The sequence below is a fragment of the Periophthalmus magnuspinnatus genome, chromosome 22 (genome assembly GCF_009829125.3).
Source record: "Periophthalmus magnuspinnatus isolate fPerMag1 chromosome 22, fPerMag1.2.pri, whole genome shotgun sequence".
Classification (NCBI taxonomy): Eukaryota; Metazoa; Chordata; class Actinopteri; order Gobiiformes; family Gobiidae; genus Periophthalmus; species Periophthalmus magnuspinnatus.
Window position 1 is genome coordinate 1,299,851 of NC_047147.1, and position 16,674 is coordinate 1,316,524.

The window sequence follows — 16,674 nt, forward strand, 5'->3', positions numbered from 1 at the left end:
GGGAGAGCTTCTCCCTGATTCCGGGGGAGGATGGAGACATGGACTCCGAGTGGGCCATGTTCTCCACCTCTATTGTCGATGCGGCTGCTCGTAGCTGTGGTCGTAAGGTCTGTGGTGCTTGTCGCGGCGGCAATCCCCGAACCCGGTGGTGGACACCGGAAGTAAGGGATGCCGTCAAGCTGAAGAAGGAGTCCTATCGAGCCTTGTTGGCTCGTGGGACTCCTGAGGCAGCTGATGAGTACCGGCGGGCCAAGCGTGCCGCGGCTCGGGCAGTCACAGAGGCAAAAACTCGGGGTTGGGAGGAGTTCGGGGAGGCCATGGAGGAGGACTATCGGACGGCCTCAAAGAGATTCTGGCAAACTGTCCGACGCCTCAGGAGGGGAAAGCAGTGCTTCACCAACACTGTTTACAGTGCGGGTGGAGAGCTGCTGACCTCGACTGGGGATGTTGTCGGGCGGTGGAAGGAATACTTTGAGGATCTCCTCAATCCCACTGTCACGTCTTCCGAGGAGGAAGCAGAAACTGGGGACCCAGAGGCGGACTCGTCCATCACCCTGGCTGAAGTCACTGAGGTGGTTGGCAAGCTCCTCGGTGGCAAGGCTCCGGGGGTGGACGAGATCCGCCCTGAGTACCTCAAGTCTCTGGATGTTGTGGGACTGTCTTGGCTGACACGTCTCTGCAACATCGCGTGGCGGTTGGGGACAGTACCTGTGGAATGGCAGACCGGGGTGGTGGTCCCTCTGTATAAGAAGGGGGACCGGAGGGTGTGTTCCAATTACAGGGGAATCACACTCCTCAGCCTTCCCGGTAAGGTCTATTCCAGGGTGCTGGAGAGGAGAATCCGACCGATAGTCGAACCTCGGATTCAGGAGGAGCAGTGTGGTTTTCGTCCTGGTCGTGGAACACTGGACCGGCTCTATACTCTCCATCGGGTCCTCGAGGGCTCATGGGAGCATGCCCAACCAGTCCACATGTGTTTTGTGGATCTGGAGAAGGCATTCGACCGTGTCCCTCGTGGTGTCCTTTGGGGGGTGCTCTGGGAGTATGGGGTCCGGGGCTCTTTGCTAAGGGCTGTCCGGTCCCTGTATGACCGGAGCAGGAGCTGTGTTCGCATTGCCGGCAGTAAGTCAGACCTGTTCCCAGTGCATGTTGGACTCCGCCAGGGCTGCCCTTTGTCACCGGTTCTGTTCATTATATTTATGGACAGAATTTCTAGGCGCAGCCAGGGGCCGGAGGGGGCCTGGTTTGGGAACCACAGGATTTCATCTCTGCTGTTTGCGGATGATGTTGTCCTGATGGCTTCTTCGAGCCAGGACCTGCAGCAGGCACTGGGGCGGTTTGCAGCCGAGTGTGAAGCGACTGGGATGAGAATCAGCTCCTCCAAATCCGAGGCCATGGTTCTCGACTGGAAAAAGGTGGTTTGCTCTCTCCGGGTGGGTGGTGAGTCCCTGCCCCAAGTGGAGGAGTTCAAGTATCTCGGGGTCTTGTTCACGAGTGAGGGAAGGATGGAGCGTGAGATTGACAGGCGGATCGGTGCAGCGTCTGCAGTGATGCGGTCGCTGTATCGGTCCGTTGTGGTAAAGAAGGAGCTGAGCCGGAAGGCGAAGCTCTCGATTTACCGGTCAATCTACGTTCCTACCCTCACCTATGGTCATGAGCTTTGGGTAATGACCGAAAGGACAAGATCGCGGATACAAGCGGCTGAAATGGGCTTCCTCCGCAGAGTGGCCGGGCGCACCCTTAGGGATAGGGTGAGGAGCTCGGTCACACGGGAGGAGCTCGGAGTAGAGCCGCTGCTCCTACACGTTGAGAGGAACCAGCTGAGGTGGCTCGGGCATCTGCTCAGGATGCCTCCTGGACGCCTCCCTAGGGAGGTGTTCTGGGCATGTCCCACCGGGAGGAGGCCCCGGGGAAGACCCAGGACACGCTGGAGGGACTATGTCTCTCGGCTGGCCTGGGAACGCCTTGGGGTCCCACCGGAGGAGCTGGAGGACGTGTCCGGGGTGAGGGAAGTCTGGAAGTCCCTGCTTAGACTGCTGCCCCCGCGACCCGGCCCCGGATAAGCGGAAGAAAATGGATGGATGGATGGATGGAGTTCTACTGATATCTTCATTATTGGATTTGCATAAAAAGGGACCCACATGCCACATTTGGGCAGCCAATTTTGCAAACTTTGCATAGTTCCAGCTGCTCTAAAAGTGCTATGCATGGGTTTCAGAATATTTGCCTGTAATTTCTTATTTTTGTAATCAAATACAATTCAATTTCACCTTTTAAAATCTGAAATTACAAAAAAATGCATCAAAACAATTTGATTAAAAAGTCATTCATGAGACCTTTTACTGTAGTTTTTTTCTTCCAAGTTCGTTCTTGCCAGAAGGAGCTAGGAAAAAAACAATGCATCATTTTCGCTAAAATATCCTTGACCTTTATAAGCAATTTTAAATATTTCATTTTTTCTGTCAAGAGCATCCTCTGCAATAGTAACAGGTCAGAGGTACCACTGGTAGGTGCTGTTGTAGTCATTGTCTGATGTGTCGTCGGGCGACTGCTGCTCTCTGCGCGGAGGTCGGGCATTTTTTTGGCTACAACTGGAGTAGTTGACAGGGCAGGAAGTCACAACGCAGAGGAAGATTCCTGTGCAAGTAATCTGGATCGTGCAACGGTATGTGTGAACAACAACAGCTCGTGACTCTTTCCGTCTTCATTCTCCTTGTTTTCTAGGGTGCCTTAACTGAATAGCAGGGCGTGGTTAAATATCTCCACCTGACCATTACCGTGTGAGAGCCCTGGACAGTTCTTTGAGCTTCTGCTGCACCCACAGGTGTGTAAAGGCATTAAGTTGTAGCCAGGCACTTTCGTAACACTGTAAGAGGTTGTTGTAAATTTGAATATGCAACTTCAGTCTTCAATTTTCCATTAAATGCACATGTGTACTGTTTGTTTTTCAACCTATATCCATTAACTTGTGTTTAAACGTCATTCTCATAACACTTTCTGTTTTGTACACCCCCCGAAGAGGAGAGCGAAGAAGAGGTCCCTGGTGTTGTCCTCCTCTTCATGCTCAGTCCAAGGAGGAGCACTTTTTCTTGTCTCTGCTTCCTCTCCTGCAGAAGGTGCCATCTCATTGTAAGGATTTTGTCAAATTTACCATTCACTAATTATTCTATAAAAACACTATTTCCTTTAAATTTGGAACCTTTGGAGCCTACCGTGTAGGCTGCAGGGGAGGAACCGTCCTTTCTCCTCTGCTTCATATGTTCCCTCACTTCCCATACCCCTCCTCCTTTCTAAATATATATGTAAATGGTTCATAAAATTATCTTTTTTAGTTAATATTTGTTGTTATAAAATTTTGATGCAGTTGTAAAATAAAATGTATACATTTTATTATGAAACGTTTACTATTTAATACATCATACACCATTTTTCTACTACTGTGTAGTTTGTAAGGGGCAATATCAGTAATTGTTAACACAATGTATACCATATTTACATATCTAAAAGCTTACTTAATTTACCAATTCAAGACTATAGATAAAACATCAAAAAAGCATAGACAAGAGTTAAATTTATCTGTATGTTTAATAATTTCCCTGTGTGACCTGGTAATTGGGGCCAATCTTGAATGTACATGTTATGATGAACCTGAAGCTACAGTGTCAGACATTACCAGCAAACAAGAAACAAAGAACAGCACAAAAATATACAGTCTTAAAATGTAGCTAGTATAATATTTGCTAAGTGAATAAATATAATGAATCATAACCATAGATTCTAAAATGTTAAGCTCTTTATGGTTTACTTCGTGGCTCCTAAAAGAGCCGTTGTGGGTCAGTCCTGTGGTGGACATCTGAGGGCTGCCATGGCACTGTTCCCTCTTCGCAGAAGTGAGACTTGAACACCATTCTCACCATCGTGGCCTCTTGGGACTCAGATTTTAAACTCTCCTCAATGTTCCCTCTTGAGTGAGTGTTGGCTCTGGGCAGGTTCTGAAAGGAGAAGGTGAAATGGTGGAGTGATGCATAGAGATTCTTCCTCAGGCCCTGTTTTTGGAGGAGGGTCTGGTTGTTTCTTCTCATCCAACGGGCTGGTACCTTTAATGAGTTTTTCAAACACATCCTCTGCCATCATGATGAATATCTGGAAAAGATAATAACAAAAGATAGTTGATGCATGCTCTGCCCTCATTCATACTTCTTCTTCTGCCCAGGCTACAGCTACGGTCAGTGAAAGCGCCAAGCACCCTCTGCTGGTGACATTGAGTATCGCTCTTAAAACACACCATCCATAATATGATCCAAATAGATATAAAAAAGAGTTAGATTTTACAATTTCATGCCTAGTTAGAATAGATAAAATTTATGTTGAGGTAACCATTTTAGAGTTAATCAGAAATCGCACAGTGCCACACTTATATCAACTTGATTTGAAATATTGCTATAAATTATAATATTGTAAATAATAAAACTGTAACAACTTACAGTGACTTGTAAATGGTCATAGTTGTATTCATTTCTGCTCTTCATGCCAGAACATTATCTGTTAAAGGAAAAAAGAAACAGTCTCTCCCTCCATCCATTTTCTTCCGCTTATCCGGGGCCGGGTCGCGGGGGCAGCAGTCTAAGCAGGGACTCCCAGACTTCCCTCACCCCGGACACGTCCTCCAGCTCCTCCGGTGGGACCCCAAGGCGTTCCCAGGCCAGCCGAGAGACATAGTCCCTCCAGCGTGTCCTGGGTCTTCCCCGGGGCGCCTGGCCACTCTGCGGAGGAAACCCATTTCAGCCGCTTGTATCCGCGACCTTGTCCTTTCGGTCATTACCCAGAGCTCATGACCATAGGTGAGGGTGGGAACGTAGATTGACCGGTAAATCGAGAGCTTTGCCTATGGGCTCAGCTCCTTCTTTACCACAACGGACCGATACAGCGACCGCATCACTGCAGAGGCTGCACCGATCCGCCTGTCAATCTCACGCTCCATCCTTCCCTCACTCGTGAACAAGACCCCGAGATACTTAAACTCCTCCACTTGAGGCAGAGACTCACCACCCACCCAGAGAGGGCAAACCACCTTTTTCCGGTCGAGAACCATGGCCTCGGATTTGGAGGAGCTGATTCTCATCCCAGTCGCTTCACACTCGGCTGCAAACCGCCCCAGTGCCTGCTGCAGGTCCTGGCTCGAAGAAGCCATCAGGACAACATCATCTGCAAACAGCAGAGATGAAATCCTGTGGTTCCCAAACCAGGCCCCCTCCGGCCCCTGGCTGCGCCTAGAAATTCTGTCCATAAATATAATGAACAGAACCGGTGACAAAGGGCAGCCCTGGCGGAGTCCAACATGCACCGGGAACAGGTCTGACTTACTGCCGGCAATGCGAACACAGCTCCTGCTCCGGTCATACAGGGACCGGACAGCCCTTAGCAAAGAGCCCCGGACCCCATACTCCCAGAGCACCCCCCAAAGGACACCGCGAGGGACACGGTCGAATGCCTTCTCCAAATCCACAAAACACATGTGGACTGGTTGGGCAAACTCCCCGCAGGCAACGCCAGAGAAATGGAGAGTCCAACCCCTCTCAAGAAGTTGGGTTCCAGAGCCCAAGCTGTGCGTGGAGGTGAGGCCGACTATATCTAGCCGGTAACGCTCAACCTCCCACACAAGCTCAGGCTCCTTCCCCCCCAGCGAGGTGACATTCCATGTCCCCAGAGCTATGTCCGGAGATCCGGTCGTCGAGGTCCCCGCCTTCAACTGCCGCCCATATCTCTCCGCACCCGCCCCTCATGGCTCCTCTCGCAGGTGGTGGGTCCACGGGAGGACGGCCCCACCTTTTTCCTTCGGGCTGGGCCCGGCCGGGCCCCGTGGGGAAAGGCCCGGCCACCAGGTGCTCGCTGCCGAGCACCCACCCCAGGCCTGGTTCCAGGGTGGGGCCTCGTTGTTTCTCTCTTCATGTGGGGCTTCTGAACCGCTCTTAGTCAGACCCCTCTCCCAGGACCTGTTTGCCATGGGTGACCCTACCAGGGGCATGAAGCCCCCAACAACATAGCTCCCAGGATCATTCGGGTGCTCAGACCCCTCCACCACGTTAAGGTGGCGGTTCGGGGAGGGGAAAAAAAGAAAAAGATACAGTATAAGTTGTTAATCTACATTAGACAATATAGATAATATGATGATGTATTTACACGTTTTCACAGTAACTTCAGACAGTCTTAGGGTGGTGTGACGCAGCTTAACAACGGTTCTTCCCAGACGTTGTCAGCAAGACACATCTCTTACCTATATTGTCTGATATAGATCAACAACCAAATTATATTGCAATAGTGAGAAAACACAATGAATATTCCTCATCTTAAAACAGCATCTATTCAATTACACATTACTGCAGAAATGTAAAAGAAAATGTAGCTTTGATTATTTTTTTAAAAGCTACTAAACCAAAAGGACATTTTTGGGCACAGTCACTAAACCTACCAGACATCTGACAGTTCCAGCATTGGCACGATGATGACAACAGTTAGGATCCATCCAGGATCTTCATCTTGATTCTAAGGCATCTCCAGCAGGTGGCAGTACAGTCCACTTGTATACTGCATGAAACAATTAAGGATCAAATTAAATCACTGTAGGAGGCATATATGGTGAATAGTTACACTGTGTTTTCCTGTGAGATTTGCTTATCCCTGAGGCACAGAGGAGGAAAGAGGCAGGGTTGTGACATCTGTATGTGGTGAATAAATGCATTCTGCAAACTATGGCATCCTTGAGCTTCACCATTCCATGAGACAGGACCCAGTGTAGTCCCAAAAGGTCATTGGATCCAGTGTGAGCAGAAATAGGTATTCGGACCATCACAGTGAGTGTTGCAGAGTCCAAGCATGTTCTCTTCCTACTATGTTACAAACCTTAAACTCAAAATGACATTATCAAGTAAAAAGACACAGTACTACTCACGTGAGAACTTGTGACAATCCCTACCTGTACCTGTCACTATAAAACAACAAGTGAATGGTTAAACCCCACAGCGTAGGGACTTACAGTTCGCTGCCATAGGGCCAGTCGCTGGAGTGCCAGGACGCCAGGGTCTCCTCAACCTCACGCATAGCGAAGGCAGGCGTCCAGGGCGTACTCACCAGCATAGAATCTGAGCCAGAGACGTACCTCCAAACCTCCTGGTCCATGTTGCGCAGGTTGAGAAGCATAGTCTGAGCTGAAAGAGAGCACAGTCACTTTAGAGTACTGTGTTCGTTTTACATGTGGCCAACAGTATTCTAGTGTTGTAGTAGTACCTCCCAGAACAGGGACTCGTCCCACACATGGACCCAGAGAGGGAACAGCTGCTGAACTCCAGGCTGCTCAAACAATATACAGACACATGTCAAACACAATGCAACAAGGGCACAATGTCTCATTTAGAGAAACATTAGACTTACCCGAGCACCAGGGCCAGGGGGCACAGAGGAGCCCGAGGGGGGGGGGGGGGGGGGGCAGAGGTGGATAGCCCAGGGCTGCGGCTCTCAACAGGCTGGGAATCAAGAAAAAGAGCATGAGCCATTTGACATTTCATGCAGTTAAGTGTCACTGAATATTTAAGACACGAGCACACGAGCAGAAGGGCCAGTCTGCCGAGGCAGAGGGCGTCTGCTGCTGGCAGCCTACAAAAGTTTAAGTTTGATTTAAAAGAGGTAAAAATGTTTATTTTAATATCTGTGTGCATTGCCTATGTTTTATTTGGTTAGTGTTGTAAATGTATTGTAGTTTATAAATCATGAATAAGTTGATTAATGTTGCTGCAATCAATACTCGAATCAAACATTTTTGTTGAACATGCATAAATGTGAGCCATTTTCACTAAGCAACATTAAATAAAATACTCTGGGTTGTTGTAAGTTCACCCAACTATTGAGCAGATTTAGTAGAAGAAACTCGCACCTTCGGAGAATTGGCCTTCTAATGATATATTTACAGAGCAAATCCCTTGTATTTATTAAAAACATACATATACATTGAGGGTTCATTCTTATTGTACAAATATAGTACAAGTATCTTTAGGATAAAATCAGTGTTTTGGCCAAATATGGCCATATCAAGCAATATATTTAAATGTGAACATGTTAATCCATGTTCAAAGTTAGGCCTTTTAATATTTTACCATGGAGCCTATAGAACCTAAACATTTATATTTTCCATTTCTATTTCTATTTTCATTGTGTTAGCTAGTTAGTGCTACTTTGTTAATGTTACTCATACCAAGTAGAAGTAGTAAATACTGAAAGTAGCCTTATAGCTAATGTGGTTATTTATACTAATAATCATCGCAAATGATTTTTAAAAAGACACATTTCCTTTCCAGGCTGCTCAAACAATATACAGACACAATGCAACAACGGCACAATGTCTCATTCAGAGAAACATTAGACTTACCCGAGCACCAGGGCCAGAGGGCACAGAGGAGGCCGAGGGGGAGGAGCCAAAGGTGGAGAGCCCAGGGCTGCGGCTCTCAACAGGCTGGGAATCAAGAAAAAGAGCATGAGCCATTTGACATTTCATGCAGTTAAGTGTCTGTAAATATGTTTCTAGCTGCCTCCAACAGTATTTCACATTTTATATGATCTGTGTTTCAGTGTGAGTGTATCTCCATCCACGTGGGGCAGGCTGGTGTTCAGATTGGAAACTCTTGCTGGGAGCTTTACTGTCTGGAACATGGCATTCAACCTGACGGACAGCTGCCCAGTGAAAAGACTGTGGGAGGAGGAGACGACTCTTTCAACACCTTTTTCAGTGAAACGGGAGCGGGAAAATATGTGCCCAGAACTGTGTTTGTGAACCTGGAGCCAACTGTAATAGGTAAAGTCAGATTTTAAAGCACTTTTTAAGTCAGTTGTTGGTACTTAGGTTGTTACTAAAATGACTACTGCCATTTCGCATCTAATGTATTTGTAGATGAGGTGCGTACCGGAACCTATCGTCAGCTATTCCACCCTGAGCAACTCATCACTGGAAAGGAAGATGCTGCTAACAACTATGCTCGTGGGCATTACACAGTTGGAAAAGAAATTATTGATCTTGTATTGATAGGACCCGAAAACTGGTGGGTAAATTTTTATTCGCTGTATACTGTGTTTTATGTTTTGGTCATACGTTATGGTTGTTAAATGTATGATGTTATATCTCCTATCTGTCATTAGGCTGACCAGTGCACTGGTCTCCAAGGCTTCCTGGTGTTCCGCAGCTTTGGCAGTGGAACTGGCTCTGGCTTTACGTCTTTGCTGATGGAGCGTCTTTCTGTCGACTATGGCAAGAAGTCCAAGCTGGAGTTCTCCATCTACCCTTCTCCGCAACTGTCCACTGCTGTGGTGGAGCCCTACAACTCCATCCTGACCACCCACAGCACCCTGGAGCATTCAGACTGTGCCTTCATGGTCGATAATGAAGCCATCTATGACATCTGCTGCAGAAACCTTGATATTGAGCGCCCAACCTACACCAATTTGAACAGGCTCATGAGTCAGATTGTGTCCTCCATTACAGCTTCTCTTCACTTTGATGGTGCTCTCAATGTGGATGTCACCGAGTTTCAGACCAACTTAGTGCCGTATCCTCGGATTCATTTCCCTTTGGCCACCTATGCCCCAGTCATCTCTGCTGAGAAGGCTTTTCATGAGCAACTGACAGCGGCTGAAATAACCAACGCCTGCTTTGAGCCTGCCAACCAGATGGTCAAATGTGACCCCCGCCACGGCAAGTACATGGCCTGCTGCCTGCTTTACCGTGGGGCTGTGGTTCCCAAAGATGTCAACTCCGCTATTGCCTCCATTAAGACCAATCGCTCTATCCAGTTTGTAGACTGGTGTCCCACAGGTTTCAAGGTGGGCATCAACTTCCAACCTCCCACTGTGGTCCCTGGAGGAGACCTGGCCAGAGTGCAGAGGGCCGTGTGCATGATGAGCAACACCACGGCCATCGCTGAGGCCTGGGCTCGGCTCGACCACAAGTTTGATTGATGATGTACGCCAAGCGTGCCTTTGTCCACTGGTATGTAGGAGAAGGGATGGAGGAGGTTCTCTGAGGCCAGAGAGGACATGACTGCTCTAAAGAAGGATTATGAAGAAGACATTAGACAGGATTACACATTAGAAAGTTTAAATAGGTGTAGAGCTCTGGCCATGTTTCACTGTTAAAAATATGAAGAAGGTTATTTCAGCCCATACCAGACAAGATTAGTGTTTGAAAGTGGAGCGCCAGCATGCAGTAAATAAATGGACGATGTGTCTTCAAGTGTCCATAATTATCTGTTCAATTTCTAATCTTGATAAAAGAACATTTTGAAACAGCATCCTCACCCATTTAGAGACATGCATCCAGGAATTCTAGCATACTATCACTCAGTACTTTAAGTGAAGGAGACACTGGGTCATTGCAGTGCAGAAATCTATTTTTGTTATTGTCCAGTTCGTCATGGCTCATGCAACAGCTGCTGGGTGAGAATTGTTCGTTCATACATTTCTGCTGAGGCTTTCTTCAGAGAACTCATGGTATAATAGAAATCTGAAATATTCATAAACATAGTAAACACAGCTTGATTTTCATGAATTGCAGAATGAATCCAAGTTTGCAAATGCAATTTTAAAATGGATATTAAAATTACATGGCATTGTCAATTTTACATTGAATTGGAAATCGGACTATTATGTAACTGGATCAAAACCATATAGCTGCACATGTTTCTACAGAAGATAGCAGTCATGTGTTTTTCTATACAATGCATTCGAAAATGTGCTCCAGTAACTTTGGGCCTTAAGCAGGACGGGGTGCACTGAGGCCAGTTTGAAAGAACAAACTTCACTTCACATAAAGAACACAAAAAATGATTTATTACATGTACTGTACATCTAATCTCCTTAATGCAGCATTTTGCGGCTTTTGTTTTGTTTAGTTTTTTGGTTAATCAAATATAGTGTTTTGTTGAAGTCCTAAACGTCTACATTACAGTGAAACTGCGTACATTAAAATAATGCACACATAACCTTTCCCTTTAAATCATATACAGTACCCTATAAAAGTTCTTTGTAAAAAAAATAAATAAATAAAAAAAAATCAGTGCTTTTACAACCTTAGGTTTCATATGATTTCATTGAATTGGAATCATGAATGAACGGATATTGCAGCAGAGGAATATATTGAATTTCACTCGTTGAAATTATTACAGTTTGTGTAAAACTGCAAAGTAAGTTTTTAAATGGTCTGAAAACTCAAGAAAAATACAAAATGGATTTAAACTTTAAACACCTTTTCAGGAGCGTTCATGGTCCTGTTTAGGAGTTTGATTTTCAACAAAAAGGTGAGAGACTAACTAAAAAACTGTTGGCTAACGCTATCTACCTTGTAATATAAATTTAAAGGGAGTTGTTTAACAGCACACATCACCTCGCCTGTTGCAGTTCTAATAAGTCAGCTCTTTTTGGTCAGATTGTGTTAAAACAAAACTCAGATTTAAGTCTAACTTGAATAACAGATCTTCAGACAGAGCAGTGCCTACAGTTATCATCACACACCCAGGGAATGTTGATAACATCAGTTGCAAAGTATCAATAAACGTCTTAGACGTTAAATCATAAATCTGTCCTTGGTCTCCTACAGGTGCTCCAGTAGAGCAGGGACTACAATTTGATCACAATATAAAAGAGAAGATTTACATTAATGGTATAAACTATGACTGCAGCTAACGATTATTTTAGCAGTCAACTAGTCAAACATTTCTATTGGAGACTTTAAACATATTATGAGCCAAATAAAGGCTGAAATATGGAGATTGAAAGCTTCTAAATACAAAATATGTGAGGATAATGTTCTTTTTGGACATTTTGATTTAATAAGACCTCTGTCTTTGGTATAAAAAGGTCTTTTCATATGTGTTTTAGAGTCTGTATGGTCCAGATAATTACAATGACAAAACTCCACTCTGGTCGGTGAGAGTTGTACTTATAAACTCATCATGGTGAATAATTAGGATGCTCTGAATGCATAAGGTAAGTGAGGAATAACTTTGGACCACTGCAAACATTTAAAATGAACTAGTTCTGTTTTTTACATTTTTAAAACAGTAAAAATCAGGTACGGCACCTTTAACTGTGAAACTTGTCTTACGCTCTTTATGTTATAGATATACAGTAAGATCTTCCACAGTCAGTGTTTAAGATGCTCTGGGCCTAAGTGGAAGACGTTTGATGCAATCAAATTCTATTTTTCAAATCTATTCCAAATTTCCTATTCCAAATTTCCTATCACCCCCAGAGCAACAGATTTATCATGACCGAAATGGCTGCGCCCTATAACCCAGGTTTAGATTTCAAACAGAATGACGGCTTTAAAAAAACGCTCCAGTAAAAGTCAAAGAAATGTGTCCTCTGCATCTGCCCTCTCCTTCAGTGTCTCTGGGTTAAAGCCGTTGAGAGCAGTGGACCAGGTCTAAGCTAGGATCCTGATCTGGAGTCACAAACACATTCTAGATATGAGCCAAGAGCGCTGCTAACTACTCTGCCACACAATAATGTCATATTTGATAAGATTTAAGCAAGAGAAAGTTTGAATTTAATATTAAACTGTGAAAACTCATGAAGCCTCAGAATGGTGTGAATCCCTTAGGACAGGGATGTCAAACTCAAATTCACAGAGGGCCAAAATTAAAAACTGTGACTAAGTCGTGGGCCAAATTTAATATTAATTGAAACATTTCAACAAGATCTGCATGTTTTTCAGAAGGTGAAGCGACAGGTAGCAGATGCTACTGGGTGTCAACAAAAGTGGTGGGGGCCAGTGCCAACACATTTGCAAAGCATTCTGGGATTCGTATTATTAGAGGTGCATGCGCTATACTGACGCGGCCGCCGGCGGGCCAGCTTTAATACATATTTGATATGATCTCGAGTGCCAAATATAATTGTATCAAGGGACAAATGAGTCTGACCTGTCTGACCTGTCTGGCTTAGGGGCTTCTGATTGGACACGGTTGGATTGGGCGAGTATGAGCTCACCCTTAAAGGAGCAGGTTTGGAGCAGATGATAAACACAGAGTAAAGTGTTAGACTCACGGTGGCTGAGGGTTCAACTCCTGCACTTCTGCTACAACACAAAAGTACAGTTTATTACACACAGTGAAGCACTGCTTCTGCCTCTAGATTACTCTTTGAACAACAGTTTAAAACACAAATCTACTTTGGAAATCACATTAACACTGTATTATGATGAATCACAAAGGCTTATATGAAATTTCATACAAGTATTGATTCTTCTAGAACTTTATCGATACAATAAATTAGAACAGCTGGTATCGAAAGTATCGATACTTAAAATCGATTTGCACATTCCTAACTTGTCATCACAGTACCGTAATAGTAGCAGTATTAATAAAAGTAAATAAAGTAAATAGTAAATAAAAGTGTTACTTACGAGGCGTGGGCTGTTTGGCTGAAACAAAAACAAAAAAACATGTTAGTTTAATGTTTGAAGTTTGGACAAAAGGAGAAACACATGACTAAATGTTGTGTTACCTTTACATCTCCTGTACAAGACGAAGGTGACCACAGCAAGGACAGCAGCAGTGAGAACAACAGCGAGAGCAGCCAACACAGGAGAGATGAGAGCTGTGCAGTTCTTCTTTGAGACAGACAGGGGACAGCACAGGTGAGTCACGCTAACACCACAGACACAGGTACAACAGGTGAGTCACGTTAACATCACAGACACAGGTACAACAGGTGAGTCACGTTAACATCACAGACACAGGTACAACAGGTGAGTCACGTTAACATCACAGACACAGGTACTGATGTGCGTTGTCTGCATCCTAAATGTCTAGTTTAGTTACTTTAAGTGAATTCATACTCTAAATAAGGGGTGCCCAAACTCTTTTCAATGAGGGCCATATCTTGAAAAATATTCGACGTGGAGGGCCAGTGGTCAATACAGTGGATAATTCAGATGGGTGCATTTAACATAGTTTTGACTCTATACTTTAAATAAGGCTTGAAATATTAATATTAGGTCTGTATGACAATGCAATGTGATGTTATTTAGGTTATATTGGTAGGATTGCTCAAATTTGCTGTAAAAAGTACTGATTATGATCAATTGGGCCAGTTCAACTGAAGACCTGAGGGCCAATAAAAATTCCTAGCATCTGGGAAGAATATGATATATTAGACCAGTACATTAATTAATTCCTCTTTCAACCTCAAACCACCTGAAACATACAACCGCAAACCACCTGAAATATACAACCGCAAACCACCTGAAACATACAATCGCAAACCTCCTGAAACATGTACTCAGGATGGATCTCATCCACCCCTGGAGCCTTGTCACCGAGGAGCTTGCCAACCATCTCAGTGACTTCAGCCAGGGAGATGGATGAGTCCGCCTCCGGGTACCCAGTCTCTGCTTCCTCCTCGGAAGATGTGACGGTGGGAATGAGGAGATCCTCAAAGTATTCCTTCCTCTGTTAAGGTCAGCAGCTCTCCGCCTGCATTATAAACAGTGTTGGTGGAGCACTGCTTTTGCCTCTTGGGGCGCTAGACAGTTTACCAGAATCTCTTCAAGGCCGACCTAGGGTGTCCTGGTATCTTGTGCTTGAACATGGTGTTCGTTATGGACAAATTGTGACTAGCACAGAAGTCCAACAACAGAACCCCACTCAGGTTCAGATCAGGGAGGCCGTTCTTCCCAATCACCCCCCTCCAGGTGTCACTGTCGTTACCTGGGCGTGGAAGTCGTAGAAGAACAAAGTCCCTGGTCAGTGCGCTGTCTAGTACCCCTCCCAGGGACTCTGCATCGCTGTTTGGCCCGTAGGCCGACATGGTGAGAGACCTGTCCTCAACCGCAGGGACGCAACCCTCTCGTTCACTGAGGTGAACTCCAACACGAGGCAGGTGAGCTGTGGGGAATAAGCATAATCTTTGGTCCAGAACAGCATGGCTCTGTCGGGGTAGAAGCCTGTGGCGTGACACGTGACTGGGGCTGAGGAGGACTTCTGCAGCAGGGACACCAGGGGGAGCTCTACACAGCACCACAACAATGCATTACACAACTACTGACATGTTTAACAGATGCCCTCCCAGCCTCCTGTGTGTCAGATGCCCTCCCATCCTCCTGTATCCCTGTGTGTCAGGTGCCCTCCCATCCTCCTGTATCCCTGTGTGTCAGATGCCCTCCCCTGTAGTGTTTAGCTGAAATGGGAGCAGATAATCATTATAGACCATAGTCGTATTATCTGTTTCCCTCCAGCGTGAATTATAGGCTACACATAATAAAGACAGTTTTTGTCATTATCTGTTATAGAGTTTTAAAACTACATGTCTCTTATCTATCCTGTTCAGAGCGCTCTCTCCATGGCACACATATTTCTTCAGATACTCAGCACATTCATGAATGATGTAGTGTTTCACTCTGACAGCCTCTCCATCCCTCTCCCATATCAGTTTGGTGATAAAAGCCTGTTGTTTTGGAGCGACAAAAGTTTCAGGGTCAAAATCCAAAGGAAATAAAATCTTCTCCATCAAAAGAGTGTTGCTCATATCCTCTGATTTCACTAGTCTCATTGTCCCATTCACAGCCATAGAGCTTCAGATAATCCTTTAAAGGATTCAAACTTCTTCAGGGACATTTATTTCATTTTGTATAAATCACAAGTTGCATTTTGGAGTGAAACGTTTACATTTGCAATGGTTAAATTCCTCACATTTTACAGCTTCAGTTGGTCAATGTTTCATTATTGTTTCTGTTAAATCTACAACTTTGTGAAGCTCTGTGAGGAAACTGCTGTTGTGATTTTGGGTTATATACAAAAATTGGCTGAATAGAATATGAAAAACAAGTAAATGTACCACAGCCCTGATCCCTGGCCAACAAAACTCCAGTGCTGCAAATAAACAAAAAGATTTACATCAAAACTACATTTTTCCTACTTTCACTACAAGAAAAAAGAAACTGTCCATAAATATTTCAGACTAAATGTGTTTCATTTATAAAAAGCTGATACATGATAATCTGAAAAGTGCAGATGACACAAACCTCCGGTCACATTAAGGCGGCGTTTCACAGTTTCTATGTTTCCTTTTCCCGCCTGCTCATTCTCCAAACACCTCTGAGTGTTTCTCTCCCAGTACCTAGGGTCCTCCTCTGTGAGTTTGTTCATCCACTCTTGTTTGGGGACCAATTTCTTTGTGTCACTGTCGTAATGAATGATCTGAAGGTCGTTCACATATCCAACAGAAACATACTTTGGGAAGTTTGGAACTTGAAATGATGAAGTGTAAAAATATCTCAAAGTGTGAACTGCTGTGGAAACAACAAGAACCATTTCAGATCTCAGTATAAATAACAGTTAAGGCTCTTGTGTTATTAGTGATTTTTATGAATGACTTTAATTTGAATGAACGCTGCAAAGTCTTGAGATGAATATACAAAGCAGTTTACCAATAATATAGAAAATCCACCCCCTGTGATTTTCTGCCATTTACTCCAACAACAAACTGGAGCAGCCATTACAAAAAGGGCTGTGCAATGAATCAAACAGAGATTCAGTCATTTCTAGTGGTCAATAATCAGATTGGGTCTTTTGAACGGAGAAGTCTACAGCCAGTCCTCTGTCAGGAAAAACAACAGGTTTTGAGCAGATGCAA

At 44.7% G+C, this 16,674-nt stretch overlaps 2 pseudogenes; one reads left to right on the forward strand and one right to left on the reverse strand.

Moving 5' to 3' along the window:
* Positions 1-8,524: 8,524 nt before the first annotated feature.
* On the forward strand, positions 8,525-10,176 carry LOC117390825 (tubulin alpha-1C chain-like; annotated as a pseudogene).
* A 3,260-nt stretch (positions 10,177-13,436) lies between these two features.
* LOC117390826 (H-2 class I histocompatibility antigen, Q9 alpha chain-like) lies at positions 13,437-16,352 on the reverse strand (annotated as a pseudogene).
* Positions 16,353-16,674: the final 322 nt, after the last annotated feature.